Raw genomic sequence first — 22,448 nt, forward strand, 5'->3', positions numbered from 1 at the left:
TAGAATTGTCAAAGTAACAGATGAAGGTGGCAGATCCAGACCCCTCAGTCGGTCAGGGATGGAGACTGCACAGAGGACTGCTATTTCATGTTACAAACCTGTGGATACTGTGTGACTTTTTAGCTCTGAGTAAACTTCATGAAATAACTACAGGTAAAATATTTGTAAAGAAGTTGAAAAGAGACTATTCTACAAATAACTTCTTAATATCCATTGTTTGTCTGCAAAACCTAAATAATTTGCTACCTGGGCCTTTGCAATGTAAGTTTAGTCTCCAGTATGGTTCCACTCTAGGAATCATTAACCACTGGGTACTTATTTAAGGACTACCGAAAATATTTGGGTAATGTTTTTTAGTTACCTCATCCTAATAATGTGACAGCTTGATGATGAGTAGAAATGAACAAAAGAAAAAACAGTAAAAACTGACAAAGCCAAGGACCATTGTCAGAAAAGAAATAAAACTAAGGCAGGAAGAAAAGTAGAAAGTCTCAATTACCTTGCAAAATGTCTCTAAATTTTTAGAGTCTACCATCAAACCGTTAGTGATTCCTATTATTTAGAAAGTATTGTCAATATAAAGTAGGATTCAAAACTCCCTGATCACAAAATACTTAACATCTAGTAAAAGAGGAAACAAATCCTAGAATATTTAATAAGGGACTACTAAGACTTCATAAAGGTCCTTGAACAATCCAGAAAATTTAAACAAGAAAGAATTTGACACAAGGGGTAGAGCTGGGTGTGGATAGCTCATACCTGTAATCTTAGCTACTTGAAAGGCTGAAATTCACAGGATCTCAATTTGAGGCCAGCCCAAGCAGAAAAATTGATGAGACTCCTTCTCAACCAATAGCTGGGCACAATGATGCAAGCCTGCTACCCCAGCTATAAGTGGGAAGAGAAAAATAGGAAGATCATGGTTCAGGCATGTGCTTGGGCAGGGAAGCTAGACCTTATCTCAAAAATAAATAAAATTATGTTAAGTGTGGCTCAGAGATGAATAGTGCATGTTCTCTCTCATATTTGGAAGTTAATCTAAACTGCAAACATACATGATTAACAAATACAGGGGCTTATGCATATATACACAAGCTGACTAAAAGATGGCATATTTAGGGGAGGAGTCCAATGGTACAACTCCTCTGAACAACTAATGAACTGTTTAACAAAATGAATACCAGGAAGCAGAAATAGGATGGGGGGGGGGAGTTATGGGGAGAAAGGGGTAGAGAGGGCAATTAAAGGGGACAGGAATGGAGGGAGGATTATATTCAGTGATTCAGTGCACACTAAAAACACTGAACTATATAACTTGAAGGATGGGGGGGACAATGGGGGAGAACAGTGGAAGGGGTGACAATGATCATAATGTAACTTATGGAATTAAAACTTGTTTATTCAACTACTCAAAAAAAAGAAGAAAGAAAATAACTAGCACAAAAAAGATCTGGAACCGGGCACCAGTGGCTCACACCTGTAATCCTAGCTATGCAAGAGGCTGAGATCTGAGGTTCAAAGCCAGCTTGGGCAGGAATGTCTGTGAGACTCTTGTCTCCAATAAACCACCAAAAAACCTGAAGTGGCACTGTGGCTCAAGTGGTAGAGTGCTAGTCTTGAGCTGAAGAGCTGAGGGTCAGAGCCCAGGCCCAGAGTACAAAAAAGGTCTGGAGCTGTAGCTCAACAGCAGAGTGCCTTTTTTTTTTTTTTTTAAATAAAGCAAGCATGAAGCCTCAAGTTCAAATCTCAGTACAAATAAAAATTTTAAAAAACAGAATAATAAAAATAAACAGAATTAGGAAACTAGGTAAGACTAGGAGAAAAGGTGAATGACTATGTTGAGGGAATTGTCATAAAGGATGGATTCAAGAAAAAAAATAACGAAATACATCTAGAGAAATTAGAAAGTTTATGTAAGAACCTGACTATGGAGTGAAGAGTTTATGAGTGTCACTCCATAAGTACATTTGAGGGGCTGGGAATGTGGCTTAGTGCTTGCTCAGCATGCATGAGGCCCTGGGTTCAATTCCTTAGTACTACATAAACAGAAAAGGCTGGAAATGGCACAGTGGCTCAAGTGGTAGAATGTTATTAGCCTTGAGCAAAAAGAAGCCCAGTCAGTGCTCAGGCCCCTAGTTGCAGGACAGACAGAAAGAAAGGGGGGGGGGCGAGAAAAAGAAAAGACAAGACAGACAGGAGGGAGGGAGGGAGGAAGGGAGGACATTTGAGCTTCCTAAGGTTTGCAGGACCATATCGGAAGTACTAGGAAGGTCATATGCATAGTTATTTTTTGTCTGAGACAGGAGCTCAAACTCAGTACCTGATGCTTTAATTCATGGAGGCATGGCCAAGTGAGCCATGCCTCCAACCCCTACATAGTATTCTAGATGCCTAGGAAAGATCATCTGGGTATTAGAAGTGACTTATTAGAACAAAACAATAATAGGATCTTCTAAGTAGTACAGAGAGCCTGATCTAAACTCACAGGAATAGAAGTAGAAAAGAAAAAGTTGTAAAGTCACTGAAAGGACAGAACCTGACTTATCATCAGAAATTAAAGGCAAGAAGCACAGTAAAAAGTAACCAAAAAATGTCAAGTTGTGAAGCTAGCAACAGGCCAAAGAGATAGATGACCTTATCATTTGTCTACCCTCATTGAGATACAATGATCCAAAAGAAACTATGCTAACTATGCTCGTATGACATGCCCCAAAGGCTCCTCTGTGTGACTTTCTATTAGGTGCCAACTGGGACAAAAGTCAAATCTGCAAAGTCAGTTTCTGATGCATAATAAAAAGTTCCCAATAAAGAGTTCCAAACTGATAGCAAACAGAACTCAAAGGAGACCAAGACCTGGCTGGAAGCCAAGTCTTTAGCTAGTATAAAACAAACATCTCACATATGCACAGAGCCAGGTGAATCACAAGCAGAGGCCTGGGTTTCAGGTCTCTTTTAGCACTCTTACTCTACATGCTATTTCAGCCTGCTATGCCTGCTTAGCCCTCCGTGCATAGCTCAGTCTCTCTTGGAAACTAGAGTCCATTGAGTTCTGTAGAATCTTAGGTATACTAAAGTAGACCACAGAGACTAGAGAGGCTACCACAATGGTTACTTCCTAAAAACACAGTAGTAGTTTCATACTGTACCCAGCTCAAAGAGAATGCCCTAGACCTGGTTCCCTTGGGCTCTAGTATCTCAGAGCACTGCTTTTCTTGATACACAGTTCTTGTTAGGAAACTTCTGGTGATCTCAATTGACCTTACCTTTCAAACCAAGGTTAAAAATTAAAACAAATGTTTTCTTCTCTGTGGCTCCTTGCCCATTACAGGTTATCCTGATGGTAACGGTCTTCCAATTTACCGCATTAGAAGATTAGCCGAACTAAAATATGGTATCATAGGAAACAGAAGCACTCCTATTAAAAAGAGAAAGAGAGAAAGCAGATAATCACACATGTTTCTTTGTCGGTGTGATGATAGTTTCATTAAAAGATATTGGTTCAAGTCTTGATTCCCACAGGACATTTTCTTGTTTTTTTTTTAACCAGGCTTTTACCTGCTAAACAATTAACACAGAAATAAATATACATGCCATAAAATCAGTCAGTGAGGGAAGAAAAATATTCTTCTGTTTGTTTCTATGAAACAACTACAAGGTTGGCTACAAAAGCATCATACATCTTACTACTTGAGGTATCATCTTTTATAACTTTTATGATAATTTGTGAGTAGAATATTAAGATCACAGAAGTACCTGGGGCCTCCAAATTCCTGTCAATTAAACAAATACTAACCATAAAATACAGATAACTTTCCAAAGCATGACACAGATAGCTAAGTATTACAGGAAAAAGACTATGTATACTCTATTAATTAGAAATCCTCTATGAATGCTGTCTACAAGGCATCTACAAGTAAAATGTTGTTCATCGTCCTTTCTTCAATAAAACATTACTACACTGGGATCTCAACAAATACTTTAAATGAGTTCAAGGCCACGTAAGACTACACAGCAAGACTATCTCCAAACAAAATGAAACAGAACCATACATATCCCCCCCCCCGCCCCCAATGGGGGAGAAAAGGAAAAGGGAGCTGGGAGCCAGTGCCTTGTGCCTATAATTCGAGCTACTCGTGAGGCTGAGATCTGAAGGTGGTGGTTTGAAGCCAGCCTGAGAAGGAAAGTCCATAAGACTCGGAAAAGTCCATAAGACTCTTTATTTCCAATAAACTACCAAAAAGCCAGAAGAGAGGCTGTGGCTTAAGTGGTAGAGCATTAGCCTTGAGCAAAAAACTCAAGGACAGTGCCCAGGCCCTAAGTTTGAGCCCCAGGAACCTCACACAGATAAAAGGGAAAATATGGGCTGGGAAGGTGGCTCAGTGGTAGAGCGCTTGCCTTGCATGCTCAAGGCCCTGGGTTCGATTCCTCAGCACCACATAAGCAAAAAGAAAAAGCTGGAAGTGGCACTGTGGCTCAAGTGGTAGAGTGCTAGCCTTGAGCTGAAGAGCTGAGGGACAGCGCCCAGGCCCAGAGTTCAGGCCCCACAACCGGACCCCAAAAAAAAAAAAAAAGGGAAAATATGATGTTTCCTCAAAAAATTTAGAATACCAAACCATAAAACTCCACAACTAACAAAAAATAAGAATTACCATATGACCAACAAGTGTACTTTGGGGTCCTACTCCAAAGAACTCTAGGCTGGGTCTGAAGAGATACTTGTATACTCGTGTCCACAACAGCATTATTCACCATAGATAAAACACAGAGTAAACCAAGCACCCATCAAAAGCAGAACAGACATGTGAAATGTGGGGCATTTCTATGTAAAGGGAAAGAAATTCTTGGCATATGCTACTACAGTGTGGGCAAACCTTAAAGACATGTTAAATGAGCCACAAATAAAGAGAAACTGTATTTTGACAAAACTTGTCTTGGCCAATTTAGTCAGTGACTTCTACAGTCAACAAGAATAACTATAGGATGTGATACAATTGTCTTGAGAAATCACACGTATGTAACTTTCATTACAGTACACTATCGTGCTTGTTCTATCATTACTGTTGCACATCTCTTACCGTTTCAATTTATAAAATAAAGTAATTGTTATGAATAGTAAATAATAATACTAAGCTGGGGGCCAGTGGCTCACACCTGTAATCCTAGCTACTCAGGAGGCTAAGATCTGAGGATCATAGTTCAAAGCCAGCCTGGGCAGTAAAGCCCATGAGACTCTTATCTCCAATTAACCACCAGAAAAATTAGAAGTGCCACTGTGGCTCAAGTGGTAGAGTGCTAGCTTTGAGCTGAAAGCTGAGGGACAGCGCCCAGACCCAGAGTTCAAGCCCCATAACTGACAAAAATAAATGAATTATTAAGTAAAAAACAGTACCTATAGGAATCAGAACTATCTGAGATTTCAAGGAGTCTTGGAACCTATCCTAACAGATAAGGAGAATGGGAACTGCCAGACAAGAAGGAATAGAAAGCTATTTTTTAATGGATATGGAGTTTCAGTTTGAAAGATGAAAAGGGTACAAAGATGGACTGAAATATATACTTAAAAACAGGTTAAGATGGTAAATTTTATGTTACATTCATTTTACCACAATTAAAAAAAAAAATGGAGCCAGGCTAAGTGGTACACCTGTATGTAATCCCAGTACTTCAGAAGCTAAAGCAGGCAGGCTTGGCCTACACAGGGAGACTGTCTCGACAGCAACAACAATTAAAACACACATACACACAAGGACAGGGAGACTGACTCAACAGCAACAATTAAAACACACACACACGGCTCGAGGTATGCTTAGAAAGCACAAGGCCCTGACACATACACACACGCATGCACACACACACACACACACACACACACACGGACCAAAGCAAGCAAATGAAGCAGTATCCAAAGAATTGTAAAGAGTTTCAAGTTGTAGGTCCGAAGAACCCTTAAAATGCACAATTGAGTCCTACATTCTATTATAGATTTAAGTCACAGTTAAGTAAGGTTGTGGGAAAAGGCTGGATTCAAAAGTATAAGAAGAGACACTATAACCCTAGCTACTGAGAAGGCAGCAAAAGATGGAGTTGAAGTCAGCCCAGGAAAAATGTTAGTGAGATCCAATCTCAAAAACAACAACAAAGCCAGGGACCACAGGCTGAGATCTGAGGATCTTGGTTCAAAGCCAGCCTGAGCAGGAAAGTCCGTGAGACTTCTATCTCCAATAAACCACGAGAAAACCAGAAGTGGCGCTGTGGCTCAAGTGGTAGAGTCCTTGCCTTGAGCTGAAGAGCTGAGGGACAGTGCCCAGGCCCAGAGTTCAAGCCCCATGACTGACCAAAAAACCCCATCACCACCAACAATAACAACAAGCTGGATGTAGTCAACACCTGTAATGCATCTGGAGGTAAAGGTAAGAAGATCTCAGAATGAGGCCAAGCCAGGGAGAAACATAAAAATGCCCAGCTCAAGTGGTGAAGCCCTAAACAGTACAAGGCCATGAGCTCAAACCAACTCCAGTACTATCCTTGCTTCTCCCCCAACACCCCAAAAGAGAAGAAGAGCCACTAGAGAACCCACTTGTGCTGAGGCAGAGTCATGTGCGGACTGGGCCCTCACCAGCAACTAAATGAGCCAAAACTCAAATCTCGACTTTCAGACTCCAAAACTGTATACAAGTTCTGTTAAGACACTCAGTCTGCGCAAACTGAGAAATGATATTCAGTCCTAGCAGTATATGTACTCAAATGATCAACTGAGAGTGAGGACAGGGCTGGGAATGCAGCTCAGCAGTAGAGTGCTTAGCTAGGTATCATACACACTATTTACAGCTGCTAAATGGTAAATTATATTTTCTCTTTCTAAGCAAATTTTTATTTTCCTTACAAATACATCATTTTTTAAAATTTTTGCTTTTACTCACTCATCTATTATCTTTGTGTTTCTGAAGAATTATTTTCCTACTCTTATGAGGACTTTCTGCTGGCCTTGTCTGATGCCACAGGTCTTCCCAGGCCAGGAAGTCTCTTCTTTTTCCTGCATCAGATCTTGTTCCTGTGTCCTATGTTGTCTTTGCAATTCTTCTGTTTTAGTGGTAGTTTTTTCTCAGAAAGGTGCTTATACTTTGTATTTCTTCTGATACTTTGTATTTCTTTTTGTATAACACCCTCCTCCAAATTGTTGCCAATAGTTCCTTGAAGAAGCCACAGTTGGGGCTGGGAAGGCAGCTCAGTGGTAAAGTGCTTGCCCCCCACGCACGGGGCCCTGGGTTCCATTCCTCAGCACCACATAAACAGAGAAAGCTGGAAGTGGCACTGTGGCTCAAGTGGCAGAGCATTAGCCTTGAGCTGAAGAGCTCAGGCACAGTGCCCAGGCAAACCCCATGACCACCACCAACAACAACAAAAGCCACTTTTCTCAACAGCCACGTACTCTAACCCTATGACAAAGCTTATCCTCTGTTCTCCACTACTGTACTCCACACTAACGAAGGGAATGTGTGTGCAACATAATCATAAAAATATTAATTAAAAAGTTAGTAATATAATGTGTACTTTTGCAAGCTGAAAGCCTAGGTTCAATCCCTAGCACAAAATAAACCAGTTTAGGCTAAAAAAAAAAGTAGTTTCTAAACTAAACAACCTAAGTGCCTTTGCTTAATCACAGAAGTCAAGAATAAGAGAATGAATATCTACCCTTTGCGTTTACCTATTATTATTCACTACTACCCTCATATTACAGTTAAGGATAATAAGAAAGGACCTAGCCTTGATTTGCCTTTATGTGGATGATGTGAATAAAAATCATCTACACAGCTTTAAATCTAAAAAAATAAAAATTGAGCAGAGTGCAGGTGGTTCACACCTGTAATCCAAGCTACTTAGGAGGCTGAGATAAGAGGATCACAGTTCAAAGCAATCAACTATTACAGAAAAGGCCAGAAGTGACACATAAACAGAAGAAGCCTGAAGTAGCACTGTGGCTCAAGTGGTAGAGTGCTAGCCTTGAGCAAAAGCAGTTCAGGGACAGTGCCCAGGCCATGAGTTCAAGCCCCCGGACTGGCAAAAAAAAAAAAAAAGAGAAAGAAAGAAAAAAAGTGCACACATAATTTGTAGAAACAATTTTTTTAAATACATGTAATATTGGAACAGAAAATATTGTTAAAATAGCTATACTGATAAAAGATAAATTTAAGAAGATATAAATTTAAGACAGATTTAAGAAGTTCAGCAAACAAGCATTAACAACAAAAACAAAACCAATAAAAACCAGATATATTATGATTAAAAAGTAGAAAAACCAAAAATACAAAAAAAAATCTGGAAATCTGCTAGTGGTAGACAACACATTATACAGGGGATCTCTAAGCACAAGCCAAAGAGGTCAAGAGAGTATGTCAAAACTTCATATTAAGATAGTATTTTAAATTGCTGAATGAAAAAAACTGTCAACCTAGAATTCAATGTCCAGTGAAGATACTCTTCAGGAATGAAAGTAAACATACCTTCAAATGAAGACAAGCGAAAGGTATGTACAGACAGCATACCTAACCTATTCTAGAAGAAATGCCAGGAGACTACACTGCAGATAGGAGATGATGATGTTAGGGAGTAATTTGGGACTTTGGGAATGGTAAAGGAACAAGTGATAGCCATCTAAGAAAATGTATTTTTTTTCCCCTTTTAAACACTTAAAATGGAAAGTGATGGGAAGGGGAAACAAAGGAGGAGGCTACAATGCTTGATAAGATTTTTTACTTAATGAGGTACAATATTAAGTGTATGCATCTGGTAGTCTTTGGAGATACCATTAAAAAATCTATATCATGAAAATATATAGATAATTCTATCAGGTAATTTCAGGAAAATTATTTTAACACAAGCCAATGAAAGAATACCAAGACATCTAAACCATTCATCAAAAATCACCATACCATGGGCTGGGAAGGTAGCTCAGTGGCAGAGCGCCTGCCTTGCATGCATGAGGCCCTGGGTTCGATTCCTCAGTACCACATAAGCAGAAAAAGCCAGAAGTGGCGCTGTGGCAAGTGGTAGAGTGCTAGCCTTGAGCTGAAGAGCTGAGGGACAGCGCCCAGGCCCAGAGTTCAGGCCCCATGACAGGCAAAAAAAAAAAAAAAAAAAAATCACCATACCAAGAATGTAAGACTACAGTATAAAGTACAAAACATCCAGGGTAAGTCCCTACTAACACTTTCAAAAGCCTATCGTGTAAGTACTGTACTGTACTGTAAGTAAAAACTCTGGCACCCGATTGGATTACATCACTGTCTAGCAATGTACCTAATGAGCACTCAAATCACCATGGGCATGCAAGAAGCCCCTCTCTATAAAAACACAGCCAAGTCACAAATGAGAAAATTAGCATCTAAAGTAAAGCTAAGAAGAGAACCATGAGCAAAGATTAACACAATGGAACAAACTCCATTCAACAAGCTATACTCAGGTAGCTCAAATGAATTATACATTCAAGCTTTACTTGACCTAAAAGCTGAAATCCATAATCCCAAGTACAACAGTAAGAAAGACATCAAAATTTCTATTGGCCAGACACCAGGATCTCATACCTGTAATCCTAGCTACTTTAGGAGGCTGAGATCTAAGGTTATAGTTCAAAGCCAGCCCAGGTAGGAAACTTTTGTGAGACTCTTATCTCCAATTAACCACCAGAAAGCTGTGCTGGAAGTGGTGCTGTGGCTCAAAGTAGTAGAGTGCTAGCCTTGAGCAAAAGAGCTCAGGGACAGCATCCAGGTCTCCAGTTCAAGCCCCATGACCTACCTAAAAAAAGTTCACATTCCTAAATAATTCCTCAATAATCCCAGAATTCTTCATTCCTATGAAACTAAGACGTTAAATATAAATAAAACCAGGACATTTAAATAAACAAAAAGCAACTTGAGGAATATTGTAAAATAAGTAAAATAAATGTAAAAAGTAGAATGACAAGACTGGGACTAGCGGCTAACACATGTATTCCTAGCTACTCAAGAGGCTGAGATCTGAAGATCACCATTCAAAACCAGTCAGGGCAGGAATTCCACTTAATTGGAAACTATTATCTCCAATTAACCAGCAAAAAGCTGTGGATCAAGTGATAGTATGCTAGTTTTGAGCACAAAAGACAGAACAGTGCAGAAACCCCGAGTTCAAGCCCCCTGACCAACAAAAAAGAAACAAAACAGGTATCCATCTAGCAGACATGTTACCTTGGTTGCCTCACAAACATATATATTCATTACTTACTACCAAAACTGAAAGTCTTTGATTTCATCACACACTGGCCACCTAACCAAAACTTTCCTTCACCAAGTCTTCCCCATCCAATGAAAGACATGTACTAGCGGTGAACGACCAGCCCTGGCGCCTCAGGGCCCTTCCACTCCAAGCCACTAAACTTTATCAATTTCACTTTCTTCATATCTACTTTCTCCCATCTCCTGCCACTGCCTGAAGATGGACACAGCTTCCCAGTTAATCTTCCTGGTGTCCTCTTGCCCTTTTCTCCAAGGGCTGTTTCTTCATCAGTCTGCTTTTACTTCTGTGAGTAGAAAGGATGGTGCTAATTCTGATCTACACTGGCCACTGTAGACGCCACATGAGGATTCTGAGCATGTAAATGGGGTTAGCTTGAATTGAGTGGGCTAAAAATTTGAAATGTATGGAATTCAAAGACTAAATAGGAAAAATAGAAGTGAACAGCCTGGTACTGGTGGCTCATGTCTGTTATACTAGGAGACTGAGATCTGAAGACTACAGTCTGAAACCAGCCCAGCCAGGAAAGTCCATGAGACTCATCTTCAATTAATCACCAAAAAGCTGAAGTGGCTCTGTGACTCAAGTGATAGAGCAGTAGCCTTAAGGAAAAGCTCAGGGACAGAATCAAAACTCTTGAGTTCAAGCCCCAGGAACAACACACAAAAAAAAAGCAAAAATAAAAATAAAAGAAATAAATAGACTAGTGCCAGTGGCTCACACCTGTAACCCTAGCTACTCAGGAGGCTGAGATCTGAGATTCAAAGCCAGCCCAGGTAGACAAATCTAAAAAACTCTTTATCGCCAATTAACCAGCAATAAGCCAGAAATGGAGCTGTGGCTCAATGAGTGAAAAAGCTAACCAGAGCACAAGATACTAAGTTCAAACCCCAGTACTGGCACTAAAAAAACAAAAACAAAGGGGAAAAAATGTTTACATTGATTACATGTTGTGCTATTTTAGATGAGTTAAATAAAACAGATGTAAAATCTAAATGTATTGTACTCTGCTTTTTTTCCCCTACTTTTTTCAGCTTTTAGAAGATTTAAGAGTACATAAGTGATAACTGTAACCCTCTGTATAGTATCTTTACAATAAAAAAAAAGCTAACCCCCCCCCAAAAAAAGAGTACATAAGTGGCTTGCATTGTATTTCTACTGACACTGCTGAGTACTTCAATGAGGGTACCAATATTGTATCTTTCTTCTTTAACGATGTATGATAAAAACAAGTACTGAGGCCTAGTACAGATATGTGGCAGCTGAATTACTGGCCAAAACTCAGTGTCATTTATGTACATTCACTCAAAACAAAACATGAAAATTTTAATTTTACTGAAGCTGAAGTCTTAAAAATTAGAAATAGGGGCAAAGTACTAGTGGCTCATACCTGTAATCCTAGCTACTCAGGAAGCTGAGATCTGAGGATTGTTTGAAGTCAGCCTGGGCAGGAAACAACTAAGACTCTTAAATCTAACTGACCACCAAAAAGCTCTAAGTGGAGCTGTGGCTCAAGTGGTAGCACAAAAACCTAAGGAGCAGTGCCCAGGCCCTGAGTTCAAGCCCCAGGACCAACACACACAGAAATTAGAATTATAAAGACAGCTTTTAAATTTTAACCCTTAGATCTCTGTACATGAATTTTAATGTTTATGCTAATCAGCTTGTCATTAATGTTTCTAATTTTTTACCACACAAGGTTCTGTTATAATAAAAAGAGACCAAGAAAGACTAAAGAAAAAGAACTTAAGAATTTTCAGCTTCCTATCTCTACCATGGTGCAGGATCAAGGTGAAAAAGAGAACCCCATGCAGGAGCTTCAAATCCACAAGCTCTGCCTCAACATCTGTGTTAGAGAGAGTGGAGACAGACCGACCCAGGCAGTTCAGGTGTTGGAATAGCTCACAGAGCAGACTCCAGAGTTTCCCGAAACTAGATACACTGGCAGATCCTTTGGCATCAGAAGAAATGAAGATTGCGGTCGACTGCACAGTCCACTGGGCTAAGGCAGAAGAAATCCTAGAAAAGATCTGAAGGAGTGGGAGTAAGTATGAATTAAGAAAAAATAACTTCTCAGATACTGGAAACTTTGGTTTGGGGATCCAGGAACACATCAATCTGGGCATCAAATATGACTCAACCATTGGTATCTACAACCTGGACTTCTATGTGATGCTGGGTAGGCTAAGTTTCAGCATCACAGATAAGAAGTGCAGGGCAGGCAACCTTGGCGTCAAACACAGAAATCAGCAAAGAGGAGGCCAAGTAAAAGTACCATGGGATTATCCTACCTGGCAAATAAATTCCTGTTTCTATCCAAAGGCCAATAAAATATTCTCAGTGAAATTTGAAAAACAAACAATTTTTTTTTCAGTAATCAGCCCTTAAAAAAAATTGGCCGTCACAACTCAAAAAACATCCACACCAGGCCCTGTAATCCCAGCTACTCAGAAGTCTGAGATCTGAGGATTGAGATTCCAAGCCGTCCTGGCAGCAAAGTCCATGAGACTCTTAACCTCCAATAAACCACTGAAAAAACCGTACGTGGCGTTGTGGCTCAAGTGATAGAGCGCTCACCTTGCTGAAGAGCTGTGGGACTGCACCCAGGCCCAGAGTTCAAGTCCCACTACCAACAAAAAACAAAAAACACCCACAGGAGAAGGAAAGCTAATACACAGTAAAAGGAGAAAAGCAGATGACAGGGAAAGTCTAGTTATCAAGAACTGGGACCAGGCTGATTTCATGCCAAATCACTTTCAACTGCCAGAGAGGGTGTGGTTCACACAAAATGACCAAGCTGTTAGTTGGCTGCACCACAGAAAAGAAAATGCACTGTCATATGGCCTTGAAAACACACAAGTCATGTCTCTCACAACTGGATAAAGGGGAGCAAGAATGAAGAACCCACATACTTAAAATGTGGGTAAACTATCTGGATCCTAATTTGCCAAAATAAGAAAACTATGGTACTTAAGACCACTGTAGTAGCAAGCAATTGTGAGCATTTGGGGCTGGGGGAGGGGGAGAAATATGGAAGTTTGAATTCAGGACCTCACATTTGCTAGGCAGATACTCTACCACAAAATCATGCATTCAATGTTTTCCCCCTCCCTCCTTCCTTTGCAATTGTTATTTTGAGAGTTTCATTTTTTTTTTTAACTTGGCCCATGACTTGACCTACTTTATATGCTTCCTGCAGTAGCTGGGATGACAGGTGCACACCACCAAGCCCAGCTTCAACTGTTGAGAAGGGGTGTCACATGGATGAGTTGGACTTGAATTACAATTCTCCTAATCTTAGGCTTTCAAGTAGCTACCATTACAGGTATGAAGGCACCTGAGTGTACTTTTTGGTTTGTTTTTAAAGATGATAGTTTTGTAACTGTATGATTAAAACAAAATTTTAAATATTCATCTTAAGAAGTGTATAAAATACCTATTTGGAGATTCTTCTCAAAATAGTATACACAGGGCTAGCCAAAGAAGAAAAAAAGAATTAAAGGACTTGTCTTCCTCAAAAGATGTAACAACCCCACATAAAAGAGCAAAGCTATTCACAATATGCATATCTATTTAGATCTCTATTTAGAATAAAAAAACTCCTACCAAATGCTGTGTTGTGAAATACACCCACAAATTCTTTGACACTTCCACTACTTTCAAGGGAGTACAGTCCCTTCCCCTCCAGTGTAAGTTGAACTTTGAGTGGCTCTTCCAACAAGCAGAACATGGCAATATTAGATGCTATGTCACTTGTGAGGCTAGGTCATAATTATAACAGCTTTCAACTGTTCTGTCTCCTGAGTCTTTGGAGCAAGTCAGCCACCATGTCCTGAGACACTAAGAAACCCCTGGCAAAGGTTCAAGTGAAAAAGACCTCCCACTAAAGCCAAAATCAACATGCCAAGCATGTGAGTGAGCCACTTTGATAAGAAGCTTCTACACCAGCTTTCTAAAGTTTCCAGGACTGAACACATCAAAACCAAAACCAAAGCCATTCTGAAATTCCTGATCCAGAGAAACTACAGGTTGTTACTGCTAGTATAAGTCACATTCGGGGATCATTTACTATGCACCAATAAAGATCTACTGCAACAAAACACATAATTCATTAAAAAGAAAAAAAACAGTATAGGGCTGGGAAGGTAGTCAGTGGTAGTGTTTGCCTCGCATGCATAAGGCCCTGGGTTCGATTCCTCAGCACCACATAAAAAAGGCCAGAAGTGGAACTGTGGATTAAGTGATTGAATGCTAGCTAGCCTTGAGCAAAAAAAAAAAATTCAGGGAAGTTGGGCACTAGTGGCTCACGCCTGTCATCCTAGCTACTCAGGAGGCTGAGATCTGAGGATCATGGTTTAAAGCCAGCCTGGGCAGAAAAGTCCATGAAACTCTTTATCTCCAATAAACCACCAGAAAACCGGAAGTGACACTATAGCTCAAGTGGTAGAGCACTAGCCTTGAGGTGAAGAGCTGAGGGACAGCGTTCAGGCCCAGAGTTCAAGCCCCACAACCACCACCACCAACAACAACAAAAAACAAAAGTTCAGGGAAGGCTGGAAATGTGGCTGAGTGGTAGAGTACTTGCCAGCATGCATAAAGTCCTGGGTTCAATTCTTCAGTACCACATAAACAGAAATGGAAATGGCGCTGTAGCTCAAGTGGTAGAGTGCTAGCCTTGAGCATAAGAAGCTCAAGGACAATGCCCGGGCCCTGAGTTCATGCCCCAGGACTGGCAAAAAAAAAAAAAGTTCAGGGACAGCATCCAGGCCCTGAGTTCAAACCCCAGAACCAGCATCCCCCTCAAAAAAAGTTTTTTTAAGGACATTCAAGTGACAAATACATGTATGAAAAGGTGGAAATTATTACTACAATAAGGTTCAGGCAGGGGAAAGGGTTCATGGCAATGGGGCAGGATAAATGGAGAGAAGAAGGGAATACAAGGGGAAAAACACCCCCTACACTGCTGGCAGAGTGAATTTGGTATAACCACTCTATCAAAAGAATAGCTTCAAACAATGAAACTGCATATAGCAACAAGAAGGATTATATAATACAGACAACTTTATAAACAACAGGAATGAAGCAAGACATAAGAGTACACATGCTAAGATTCTAATGACAGAAGAAAAACTGGGTACAAGTCACCAGTGCTATAGTCAAAATACTGAGTGCCCTAGGGGAAAATGAACACAGGTGGACATCTAGGAGACAGATTACACAGGTGGGTTTAGCTTGTAAAGACATATTTAGAACATGTCTACTTTTCTATATTTCTACTCCCACAGAGTTCTTAAATATTAGCCTAGAAAAGGAGTGGGAAATATCAGAAAGTAGAATGAAACTGACCTAGGGGATGTAGTTGTTGGCACGGGTAATTGAAGTTTCATTATATTGTCCTATGTGTATGTATATTCAAATTTCTCCTAATAAAAAAAGAGGTCTTAAAATTTAATGTGAAATTGGCTGGAACTCTTGGTAAAAAACTGCAACTGGAATAAGTTTTCTAGTTATAGCTATGAAAAGATATTAAAATCCGCATAAGCCTTGACATAATTACCTCTTAGAGTTTATCCTAAGGATTTTTTGTTGTTGTTGTTGGTCGTGGGGCTTGAACTCTGGGCCTGGGCGCTGTCCCTCAGCTCTTCAGCTCAAGGCGAGTGCTCTACCACTTGAGCTACAGCGCCACTTCCGGTTTTCTGGTGGTTTATTGGAGATAGGAGTTTCACGGTCTCTCCTGCCCGGGCTGGCTTTGAACAGAGATCCTCAGATCTCAGCCTCCTGAGTAGCTAGGATTACAGGCGTGAGCCACCAGCGCCCGGCTTATCCTAAGGATTTTTTTTAACAGTTCTGAGGCTGAAACTCAAAAAATAACAATGCCTTTTTATGAACTTGTCCTTCATTTATCTGAAGAATAATAATTTAAAAAAAAAAAAAAACAGGGCTTAGCTAGGCATTGGTGGCTCATGGCTGTAATCGTCATTACTTAGAAGGTTGAGATCTGAGGATCACAGTTTGAAGAGAGCTTGGACAGTGAAGTCCATGAGACTCTCATCGCCAATTTACCACCAAAAGGCAGAAGTGGAGCTAGTCTTGAGAAAAAAGCTCAGGGACAGTGCCTCCTAGGCCCTCAGTTCAAACTCCAGAAGTAGAGCGCGCGTGCATGCGCGCACTCACGCACGTACACACACACACACACACACAAACACACACACACACACACACACACACACACACACAGAGCTCAAGGTATGGCTCCAGTGGCTAAAGTGTCTGCTTAGAAAGCACAAGACCTCCAGGCGCTGGTGGCTCACGCCTGTAATCCTAGCTACTCAGGAGGCTGAGATCTGAGGATCACGGTTCAAAGCCAGCCCAGGCAGGAGAGACTGTGAGACTCCTATCTCCAATAAACCACCAGAAAACGGGAAGTGGCGCTGTAGCTCAAGTGGTAGAGCGCTCGCCTTGAGCTGAAGAGCTGAGGGACAGCGCCCAGAGTTCAGGCCCCACGACTGGAACCCCCCCCCCAAAAAGAGATACCACCTCCCAAAAAAACCATCATAAATTGGATTCCTCGAGAGTTGTTTTTACCTCAACGACATCAAGAAGAGAAAAGGCAGCAAGCCACAGAGAGGGAAAGTATTCACTAACTGCACAGCTGATCAATACTTATATATAGAGAAACTCAGTAACAAAGATAATTCAACTTAAAACTGGGTGAATACTGGGCTGGGAACATAATTCAGTGTGGAAGCACTTGCCTGGCATGCCCTGCATTCAATCCCTAGCACTGCAAAAATAAAAATAAAAAGATAAGCAAAATGAGCCAATAATTCAAAAAGGACATTTCTCCAAAGACAATAAATGGCCAATAAGAACATAAGTGAACACACAGCCCTAAGAAAAATGCAAACCAAAACCACAGTAAGACACCACTTCACATCTACTCTAGTCAAGAAGACACAAATGAACTTAGATGGAGAAGAATCCTCTGCGCTGCAGGTGGGAATGGAAAATGGTGAGGCCACTTGGGATGAAAGGCTAGCAGTTTCTCAAAAGGTTAAACATACTACCATATGACCCAACAATCCACTCAATTCCTGTGGCAACAGAGACAAATATACACAAATGTTCATTGTAGCAAGATTTATAAGAACTAAAATTTACAATAGGCCAAATAGTCACCAACTGATGAACGAACAAAAGAACAAAATGAAATGATGACACATGCTACAACAAGGGTATGGCTAAGAGTAATAAACTAATCACAAAATACCACATATGACACAATTCCATTATGTAAGTGAAATGCCCAGAACAGGCAACTCTACAAAAATATATTAGTAAGTGAGGCATCAGCGGCTCATGCCTGTAATCTGAGCTACTACTCAGGAGGCTGAGATCTGAGGATCACTGTTTGAAGCCAGTCCAGGCAGAAAAGTGCAACAGACTCATATCTATCTATCTCCAATAGACTACTCCGAAAAAGTCAGAAATGGTGCTGCAGCTCAAGTAGTAGAGCACTAGCCCTGAGCACAAGGAAGCTCAGGGACAGTACCAAGGCCCTGAGTTCAAGCCCCAGGACTGCCAAAGAAAAGAGGGAAGTGGCTCAGTGGTGCCTCGCATGCATGAGGCCCTGGGTTTGATTCCTCAGTGCCACATAAACAGAAAAAGCTGAAGTGGTGCTGTGGCTCAAGTGGCAGAGCGCTAGCCTTGAGCTGAACAGCTGAGGGACAGTGCCCAGGCCCATAGTTCAAGCCCCAGGACCAAAAAAAATTAGTGGTCGCCGAGGGCTGGGGAATGGGAGATAAATAGGAAGTACTAAACAGTACTGGGTTTCTCTGTGGAACAATGAAAATATTCTAATTGAGTGTGATAGTTGAAAAGTTGCATAAATACACTAAAACACACCAAGCTGTATGTATGCTTTAAATGGGTTAACTCTGATATGTGAGTTACATCTCAATAAAGTTGATACAAAATAGTGATACATTCTAGATTTGCAAAGGGAAACGCTGAACAAGGATTGTTTTTTAAGGACTTCAGCGTCCGTACTTTGTTTTACCAATGTATAATATTTACACATTTTTATTTGAACCTAATAATCTTACATGACCATTTATATCCTTTTTGCAAATAAGTTACAAATATAATAACCAAGTTAGGTATATTAGCTATTACACATAGCACATGGTTAGAGACACTATCTCAAAAGAATGAAAACAAGTGAGCTCCAGTGGCTCATGACTGTAATCCTAGCTACTCACGAACCTGAGATCTGAGGATCATTGTTTAAAGCTGTCTAGAAAAGGGTCTGTGAGACCCTCATCTCCAATTAACCACAAAAAAAAGCAAAAAGTGAAACTGTGACTCAAGTGTAGATTATCAATCTTGAGCAAAAAAGTAAGAAACAGCCAGGCACTTGGTGGCTCACACCTGTAATCCTTGCTACTCAGGTTAAGATTGGAGGATCACAGTTCAAAGTCAGCCCAAGCACAGAAGTCTAGGAGATTCTTATCTCTAATTAATCACCCAAAAAAGCTGGCAGTAGAGCTGTGACAAGTGGTAAAGTGCTAGCCTTGGGCAAAATTCAGGGACAGTCCCAAGGCCCTGAGTTCAAGTCCCAGAAATGGCCCAAAAAGAAAAGGAGAAAAGGGAAAGGAGAGAAAAAGAAAAAAAACACCAGAGGATCATTCTTACACTGGGACAATGCCATGTTCAGAGGGAGCCAATAAGAGAAAAACTCAGTAATGGCCCAACAAGAACAGTGTTCATTCAAGAAGAAACCAAAACTGCTGATAACAAATTAAGAAATATCTGTTATATAATATAGTTGTACTACTGCTAAAAGGGCCCATTTTTAGCCTTTAGGTGCTGATGACTCCTGCCTTTAATCCTAGGCTAAGATCTGAAGACAGAGTTTTCAAGGCCAGCCCAGATAGAAAAGCCCATGAGACTTTTTTTTTTTTTTTGGTCGGTCATGGGACTTGAACTCTGAGCCTGGGCGCTTTGAGCCACAGCGCCACTTCCTGTTTTCTAGTGGTTTATTAGAGATAAGAGTCTCACAGACTTTCCTGTCCAGTCTGGCTTTGAGGACTTTCCCGTCCAGGCTGGCTCTGAACCATGATCCTCCGATCTCAGCCTCCTGAGTAAGCTAGGATTACAGGCATGAGCCACCAGCGCCCAACAACCCTTGAGACTCTTATCCTCAATTAACCACCAAAAAGCCTGAAGTAAAGCTATGGCTCTAGTGGTAAGAGTGCTAGCCTGAACAAAAAAACAAAAACAAAAACTAAAGGACAGCCCACAGGCTCGAAGCCCTAATACCAACACACGGCACACAAACACACACACAGCCAGGCTTTACACTAGCATTTCTCCCATAAAATACTGAGGTGTAAAATAAAAATAAAATGCAGAAGAGAACGGCAATCCTCTGTATAACACCTTAATAATAATGATAAAAGTATACTTGAAAATATGCACAAGATCAATATGAGAAAGATGATAACCATCATGAAAGATATCAAAAAACTAAGCTGGGCGACCAGTGGCTCATGCCTGTAATCCTAGCTACTCAGGAGGCTGAGATCTGAGGATCACGATTCAAAGCCAGCCATCTCCAATTAACCACCAGAAAACTGGAAGTTGCGCTATGGCACAAGTGATGGAGAACTTGCCTTAAGATGAACAGCTGAGGGACAGCGCCCAAGCCCAGAGTTCAAGCCCCAGGACCAACAAAAAAATAAAAATAAAAATAATAAATAATAAAAAAAATGAGATAGTATTTATAAACGTATTAAAATAGTCAAAAGCTGGGCACTGGTGGCTCATACCTGTAATCCCAGCTATTCAGGAAGCTGAGATCTGAAGATCGTGGTTAGAGCAGGAAACATCCATGAGACTCATCTTCAATTAACACCAGAAAACTGGAAATGCAGCTGTAGCTCAAAGAGGGGAGCACTAGCTTTAGGCAAAAAAGCTCTAGAATAGCACCCAAGCCCTGAGTTCAAGACCTAAGACTGACCAAAAAATGTCCAAACACAAAACACAACCCCAAAAGTAAACTATTATGTGGAATAGCAGGAATTCTCTCTCATTCTTTGCTGGCAGTAATACAAAATGATAGTCACTTTGGAACCTTGCACACAGATATTTATAGCATCTTTATCCACAACTGCCAAAACTTGGTAGGAACCACAATGTCCTTCAGTAGGCGACTGAATAAATTCTGGTACATTTAGACAATAGACCCTTATATTCCGTACTAAAAGGAAGTGAGTTATTGGGACTGGGAAGGTGGCTCAGTGGTAGAGTGCTTGCCATGCATGCATAGGGCCCTAGGTTCCATTCCTCAGCACCACATAAACAGAAAAAGCCAGAAGCGGTGCTGTGGCTCAAATGGTAGAATGCTAGCCTTGAGCTGAAGAGCTGAGGGACAGCGCCTCAGCCCAGAGTTCAGGCCCCACAACTAACAAGAAAAAAGAAAGAAAGAAAAAAGGAAATGAGTTATCAAGCTACATAATTGAGTGAGTTATAACTAAGAGGGCCTTGAGTTCAAGGCACAGGACCAGCCCCTCCCCTCCCCACCCCTCTCCTCCTCTCACTGATGCCAGGAACTGAGATTTGTTAGCCCCAATGAAAATGTAGCCAGCAGGAATGGGTACTCCTACTTTTTTCTAGGAATACACCCAAACACAGCCAGTAATGTTTCTTTTTAATCTTCACAACACTTCTGCTAAAGGAGCTAGAGCTCTAACCCATGCCCCCTACAATTTCTTCTCATTCTTCCCAATCCTGGAATGTTATCAAGCTGCTTCCTGAAGTTTGATGAAAATGATAGTTACACAGCCTCTGTGCTCCACACTCTGGCTCCACTGGGAATTACTAAACTAGGATCAAGGGCAGTTAGTCATTACTGCTGTCTTCTGCAGAGCAACTCCTCCCCACACCCCAGTACCTAGCCTTCCTCAAGAGGAGGTGCAGGAGAGGCAGGGCCAGCTCAGAATTCACAAGGCTCATTACCACTGTATCACAAAACAAACCCCACTTCATCACTAGCCTCAGCCCCCACAATGACGCTGTTGTTCCTCAAAGAGGTAATACAGTCTCTCTTCTTCTCAGGATGGGTTTGCCTCAGAATCTGTGTTGACACATTTTTCCAGAGATCTCTTTTTAGTGTTCTTGACTAGAATTACACACACCAAGATCACATTAATGTTTTCCAGCAATCAAAAGAGACCAATTCAAAAAAACTATTATGCTGAAATCTTCCCATGTCTAGATATAGAAATGAACCGACTAATGTGAAGTAGAAAACCTAAGAAATTGCTGACAAAAGAATAATCCAGGTTAAAGGGAAATTTTAGCTCTTAAAACACACACACACAAAACACACACACACACACACAAAAGAGGCTGGGAAGGTGGCTCAGTGATAGAGCACTTGCCTTGCATGCCTGAGGCCCTGGGTTCAATTCCTCAGCACCACATAAGCAAAAAGAAAAAAGCCAGAAGTGGCGTTGTGGCTCAAGTGGTAGAGCGCTAGCCTTGAGCTGAAGAGCTGAGGGACAGCGCCCAGGCCCAGAGTTCAGGCCCACGACTGGACCCCCCAAAAAAAAAAAAAACTCTTACAGTTCCACCTCAAGTCCCAAGGCAGCCCAGACCTCTCCTGTAAACTCCAAGTATCTTACTCCTACATAGCTTCCCATCAGCTTAGTTAGTTCCTAACTGGACAGATCCAAGCCCAACTCCTGATTTAGTTGTCACAATCTGCTCTTCCTGGATTCTTCCCTTTCTTCTTAAATGGCGCCTCCCACCACAAGCAACCTCATCCCATCTTTCCCTTCTCTTACACCCACATCCAATCTGTGCAAATCCTGCCTGCTCTCTCTTCAAGATGAATCCAGAATCCAACCACTTCTCACCTACCACCCCTGTTCCCTGCCACGACTGCTCTGTTGGGCCTCTGCCACAGCTCCTAGCCTCCTTCTAGGAGCACAGGGACAGCTATTCTGAACCTGGCTTCAGGGGACCTTTAGAAACCAGATCATGTCACACCTGCTCAAAACAAGACTCAGAAAAAAACCAAATCTCAACAATGGCCCAGCAGACTTATTTGTCCACTTCCCTCTTCTTCCCAGCCACGCTGCCCTCCTGGAGCAGGCATACATACTGCACTTCATGCA

The 22,448-nt window shown here is 41.2% G+C and overlaps 1 protein-coding gene and 1 pseudogene across 8 annotated transcripts in view; one reads left to right on the top strand and one right to left on the bottom strand.

The window, feature by feature from the left end:
• Ppp6r3 (protein phosphatase 6, regulatory subunit 3) overlaps positions 1–22,448 on the bottom strand; it is a 115,009-nt gene that overhangs the window by 81,695 nt on the left and 10,866 nt on the right. For 7 of the 8 annotated variants that reach the window (XM_013021063.1, XM_013021061.1, XM_013021060.1 and 4 more), the window contains exon 2: positions 3,264–3,415. The gene's annotated coding sequence lies outside the window, so the exon portion shown is untranslated. Of the gene's footprint in view, positions 1–759; positions 785–3,263; positions 3,416–22,448 lie in introns of those variants that run through there. The other variant, XM_013021056.1, reaches the window with a different exon arrangement.
• Positions 12,034–12,568, top strand: LOC105989191 (annotated as a pseudogene).

Source organism: Dipodomys ordii, unplaced genomic scaffold, assembly GCF_000151885.1.
Source record: "Dipodomys ordii isolate 6190 unplaced genomic scaffold, Dord_2.0 Scaffold54, whole genome shotgun sequence".
In the NCBI taxonomy this organism is placed as follows: Eukaryota; Metazoa; Chordata; class Mammalia; order Rodentia; family Heteromyidae; genus Dipodomys; species Dipodomys ordii.